Source organism: Canis lupus, chromosome 13, assembly GCF_048164855.1.
Source record: "Canis lupus baileyi chromosome 13, mCanLup2.hap1, whole genome shotgun sequence".
Lineage (NCBI taxonomy): Eukaryota > Metazoa > Chordata > Mammalia > Carnivora > Canidae > Canis > Canis lupus.
In genome coordinates, this window is record NC_132850.1 from 48,647,955 (window position 1) to 48,654,278 (window position 6,324).

The 6,324-nt window shown below is 36.1% G+C and overlaps 1 long non-coding RNA gene across 1 annotated transcript; it reads left to right on the forward strand.

Annotated features, from left to right (window-relative positions):
* Positions 1-667: 667 nt before the first annotated feature.
* On the forward strand, positions 668-5,245 carry LOC140603063 (uncharacterized). Its single transcript, XR_012006118.1, has 3 exons — positions 668-1,222; positions 2,414-2,555; positions 4,015-5,245. It is a non-coding gene; the product is annotated as an uncharacterized lncRNA (long non-coding RNA).
* The last annotated feature ends 1,079 nt before the right edge of the window (positions 5,246-6,324 follow it).

Consider the following 6,324-nt stretch of genomic DNA (forward strand, 5'->3'; position numbering starts at 1 on the left):
GTCCTTACCCTCTATGGTCCTCCTCCATCTTTATCACAAGCCCTGCTGAACATTTCTCAGGGGCTCTCTCCTGCTCTATTAGAAATGTGAAAGGCTTCTCTGAGATTAAGAGCCACAAATATATTTCACTACATTCTGTTTTCCAAAGTACTTTTTGTGAGGCTATGCTTTGTTAACACCTGCTCTTGATGACCACACTCTGTTTGAATTCTTCATCGATGTACACTCCTCTTCACAAACATACAGTTTGTCTCCTGAAACCCAGAAATGATTGGGACCAATGAGAAGGGAGGCCTCCAAAGTGCCTTGAGCTCAACTTTACATTTGCCAAATGCTTTTACAAATCAATCAATCAATCAATCAATCAATCTCAAGAGAATTTTAACTCTCCTCATCAATCAGCACCTCAGTTTTACTTCTCATCTAAAATATGCTTGTTGCTGTGACATATAAAAAACAGAGTTCAGACAACGCACACAGGGAAGATGCAATGACATTTTTAAACTCATGGAGGGAAGCAAAACTTTATAAACCCAGCCAGCCTCAGCTACCATGCCCCATAAGCTGACGGTGCACTTGGGAATTCCAGCCCAATAACAATCTAAACTAGAGTTTTCACTTTGCTCTCCACGTGTCTGTGTTCTTCTCTATTGTTACTGGGGTTCCGTGCAGTGTGGTGCTATTTCCAGTGGTATCATAAGTGGGATCTATAGCCATGTTGGATATGGTAGGACTCTTGGCAGTGAGAGGGTTAAGAATCAGCACTTCACCATTTCTTCAATGAACTCATGCTTGGCTCTTCCCCATGCATATAGAATGCAGCTCACATAGAGAGTGAGCGCATGCTGTTGTGATCTCATCCTGTAGTGGGACATTACTTTGTTGGCTCCCACACTTGAAGCAATTTGAATTTCTCAGCAGCTATACATCACCAATTTTGACAGAATTTGCAGGTTTGTTCTTCACTCCAGGTCTAATGGATGAAATGAAACTTGGTGAGCTCCCAGAATTGGACAACCTTCAGAATGCTGAGACAGACCAAATGAAGGAAGAGGAAAAGTTCTCTGAGACTCAGCGCTCCCAGCACCTGTGGCAGGGTCCCATTGTTTCAGTGAAAAGCCACTGGACTTAGCGAACCACTAAGTGGTCTCTGTGATGACAAAAGCTTCTGAGATCCCAGAATCTTTTGTTCACCCCTCGTTTTTTCCAGCCAAAGAAGATGGTATGTAAAAGATAAACAGTACCTGACTCTCATCATCTTGCAAAATGACTTGCACATGCAAAATAGATGCTCAATAAATATTGATTCTTTTCTTATTGTCTCCAAGGGAAAAGACATATTATAAAATGAATTCAACGTGTTAAAGTGGGGTTTCTTTGTTTTGGGATTTGCTTTTACTTATCTGTTTAGTTTAAATTCATCTCACCTCCTTTGTTTAAGATTTGTATCAAGATTAATCACTTTAAATCTATTCCTCTTATCCTTGTGTGTTTAGAATGACATCGAATAACATAGTTTTCAATGAATGAGACTTCATATGCTATCTATTCGATGTACTATTGCAGGTGCACTTTTTCTAAACCTGTCTAAAATATACAAATTTCTTACTAGTAGGTTCTATTTCTTAACAGTCAGAAATAGCATGAAGACATCTCTTGTATTTATTTTTGTTTTATACCCTATAATTTTAACTTGGCCTTCTATAATGATTGTTATGTACAACAGATAAAAGTATTGACCTAGATAAAATAACTTTTTTTTAGTGCTGAATATGGTTTTGGACTTTAGATAAGATCCTGTTGATTGCTTTCTCAAATAAAAATTCATATTCAGGAGGAAATCTAATAAAAATCCAAGTGGGGTAAAAACATTTTTCTTCTTAACTGAACTTTGCTTTCTTTACTTCTTAGTTAAGCTCAGCAAAGATGGAGGGTAGGACTAGCATGGCATTGATGTGTCTTGATGTATTATGAGACATTACAGTGGAGCTCCATAGTCCCTGGGCCGAGGTCAAGTGAAGGTGGAAGAGATGACTTCATGCAGGCTCCTGCCAGAAGCTTGATATCCAATGTCGACTGCTGACAACTAGCCAAGTGAATTCACTAAAATTTGGATACTGTACAAGTATGGTGCCTCATGTGATTGCATAATTGGTCTATATACCCCAGATTAAACTACTTATAAGAACTAAGGAATTGTCAGGGTGATACAAATTTACCACAAAGGGAAAAAGGTGCTTCTCAGTATTCACAAACAAACCCCACCGACCTGACTCTGAAGCGTGCATATTAAGACTAACAAATATAATTGACCTCATGCACTTTATATGAGGATAAAATTTAGAGCTAAACTTCTTTCTTCAGGTAAAATTATCATGTCTGTCAGTATAATTTGCTTGTTTTTTTTTTGCAGGTTGCCTAACCTGTGGTTGCCTGTTTTATTCACCGCTATATGTATCACCCAACATATAGAAGCCTCCCTGGGCCACAAGAGGCACTTAAAAATATTTATTAAAGGAAAGATAAATGATGGAAATAAGAAACACCAAAGTGAGGTTAGTGGTTACTACTGAGTAGAGGAAGAATGGGAATGAATTGTAGACAGTTACATAGGGACATTACCTGTATCTTTAATGTCACCTTAAGGAAAGATCTAATGTGAATATGCCAAAACGTTGAGCTCTGGCAAGGAAGAAAAAAAAAAGTTCAGCCATGGTTAAGGAGTATGAGATAATAGTTTTCACAAACCACATACCATGCAATTAAAAACTGCATACGGTATTGATTTGTATACAGAAAAGTTAAGATTGTATTTATTGTCTTTTAAAGTTACTTTCTTATCAGCTCTGTGTCTCGATGTAGTCAGAAATGATCATGAAAACCACCTAATTTTTGCTTAATTTCTCTACCTTACACACTGACAACTATAGTTGACAATTTCAGATTGTACTATACAGTTTGTCAAAGGTTTAACATTCACCTGTATATTTGGTTTAAATTGTTCAAGCCCATTGTGACTTTGGAGAGCATCCAAGGTATTTGGACAAAAATGCTCTATTGATTAAATTGGACAAATCATTTTGGTAAGTTTTTATTTTAATTCCAGAATAGTTAACAGTGTTATATTGGTTTCAGGTATACAATATAGCCATTCAACACTTCCATATATCATCCGGTGTTCTTCATGACAAGTGCCCTTCTTAATCCCCATCACTTATTTCACCCATCCCCCATCCTAAATTTAAGAAATAATTTTAATCATCTAGCTTATTTAGCTTTTTCCATAGACAATACCCTTCGAAAACTATAGGGAGCTTCCTGATATATATTCTAGATCTTGTTTATTTACAAAATATATTCTCTGTCTCTTGGACTATAAATTTTATAAGTTGAACAAACTTCCATTGATTGTCTGACTACATAAATGGCAATGCCAAACAAATGATAAGCAGACAAAATATCAATTCTTAATCTCACGTATTGACACTGGCACTTTTAGAGGTGAATTATTTCATTGGCAACTGTTTGGCAGTTGGAGATATTTCTTTCCTTTCTATCCTGGACTCAACATACTCCAAGTGAATTTTATGACCTGTTTAGGAAGTAGTCTAACAGATATATGATTTTACAAAAGCATTTTTTTAATGATTTTATTTATTTATTCATGAGAGACGCAGAGAGGGAGAGAGGCAGAGACACAGGCAGAGGGAGAAGCAGGCTTCACGCAGGGAGCCCGTCGTGGGACTCGTTTGGGGACTCCAGTATCACACCCTGGGGCGAAGGCAGGCACTAAACCTCTGAGCCACCCAGGGATCCCCACAAAAGCATTTTTGAAGGGATTTCATAATGTAAGAATCTCCAACATGTTATAGCACATTTCTAAGGAAGTTCCCCTAAGCTTTTCTCATAAATATGGTCTGTTGGTCTCCTCTCTGTTCATGTACTCCATTCATTCATTCATTCATTCATCCATCCACTCATCCAAAATATACATTTTGAATTTCTTGTCTTTAGGAAAAAGGATCTAACAGTGGAACATCATGTGCGCACTGTCTTTGGACAAAATATTCTCTATACAAAGTCATATGGCAAATCTAAACATATCCCAGTGGAACTTTGGGGATTCTGTTTTCTCCAGTGTGATGATAAGTGATGCAAGAGATTCCCCAAAGTAACATACAAAGACAATATTAAGAAGACTCTCAAACTCAAATATTATTTGAAATATCTAGAGAATTTATGGAAGATTCTATGTAACATTTTTCTAAAATATTTTTGGATAAAATTCCTCTTCTCAAAACTAACTGAGTATATTGTGTTATTTCATACCTTTGCTCTTACTGAGTACTCTGTCTAGAATGTCTTTGCATCCTGTATCAGATGAAATGGCATCCTCCAAGGTTCAGTGGAAATAGAACTAAACCCCTTCTCTAAAGCCTTTTCTAATTCTCCTGGTAGGAGTAAATTCTCCTTCTTCTGAATTTCCTTCACATCTTTATTTATCAATCTAACGACCTCTAGACATTTTCAACATATTTAACAGCTATGTGATTTACACAAAAAACTTTTGGAAGGTAGTGGGTAATATCTCTTTGCATCCTCCATCTTAACCGGGTGAATGTTTTGCACACACCAGGCTGTCAATCTATGCATGGTGAATACTAATTGAATAATATCTCTCTTTTTTTCACAGAAGGAGCAGCTCAAAAATTACACAGTTTGGCAGCAGAGCTTTTTTTTTTTTTTTTCCTCCAATTCTAGCCAGTCTGTCTCCTTTATAAAATAAAAGGCTGGAGATTCAGGCTATCTAAAAAAGAAGAAAAAAAGCAGGGGGGACTATTAATGGCAGCTATAAACCAGCTGCTACACCTTTTAAGCTCCAAGAATTCAGCATAATCTGATTTCCCAGGAATCTCAGAGCTGTTGAATGTTTGATTCCACACTAAAATTCTGAACATCAGCACTAAGAGGCTAATTAGTTAACCAATCATTAAGGTTCCTACTTCTCTCTATGTTCTGCTTAGCTGTTAGATAAAAGGTGGCAACAGAGAAGCTAAAACTAAAGCTCTGGTCAAAGAAAATATAGAGAAGGGGAGTGAATAAAGAAAAGTGAGATTCATATTTTAAATTCTTTGTGTCTTTTGATTATAAGTTAAATTCAAGTGACAAATATCCCAAACTGATCTTTTCTTTAAGTAACCTGAATTTATCCATACTTTGTTATTTTTGTTTGTTTTCTGATTATTCTAAGTCTGGTGAAACATATGACACCTGATGTAATTTATCTTTCTCATATACTTCACTAGCCATTACAGATTGTCCTAGATAATTTTCTCAATAGACATTTTCTTCTATCTTATGATACACATTTTGTTTATCCACTCATCAGCTGATGAACATTTGAGTTGTCTTGACTTAGTTTCATAGTGAGTGAGCATTAGAGCTCAGCCTTGGAATCCAGGTTTTCTGTTCCCTAATTCAGAGATTTTATGTAAGTGTTAAAAATCCAGATGCCATTAAAAATCAAACTCCCTTTGAACACATAAAACATGAATCCATTAACAAATAATTCACCTCAAATGGAATTTTTCCAGAAAACATCTATTACCTAAAGCAAGAGATAGAAGTACTAAGACAAATGTAATGAAATTTAAAATAAAGGTAAGGAAAACAGTCTGGCAATTTATCAAAAGGTTAAAAATAGAGTTACCATATGACCCAGCAATTATACTCCTAGCTCTACATCCAAGAGAGAAAAAAAAACATAAATCCACACAAAAATCTGTACACAAATATTCATAGCAGCATTATTCATTATAGCCAAAAAAGTGGAAACAACTCAAATGTTCATCAGCTGATGAGTGGATAAACAAAATGTGGTACATCCAGACAGTTAAATACCACTCAGCTATGAAAAGGAATGAAGTGCTCACACATGCCACAACATGGATGAATCTTGAAAACATTATACTAAAAAAGAAACTGGTCAGAAAAGACCAATATTGCATGATTCCATTTATATGGAGTGTCTAGGAGAGAAAAATCTATAGATTCAGAAAGCAGTTAGAGCTTACACAGTGCTAGTGAAAATGGGAAGAGAGAAGTTCAGGGAAAATGTGCAGTGCCTGCTAGCAGGCCTGAGTTTTTTGTGGGTATATTGAAAGTGTTCCCAAATTTACCGTGGAGATGGTTGCCCTACTCTGTGAATACACCAAAAGCCATTAAGCTGTGCACTTCAAATGGATGAATTTTTTGTGAATTATAGCTCAATAAAGCTGTTATTTTTTTTAAAAGGTAAGCCTTTGGGGCTTAAAATCCAATTTA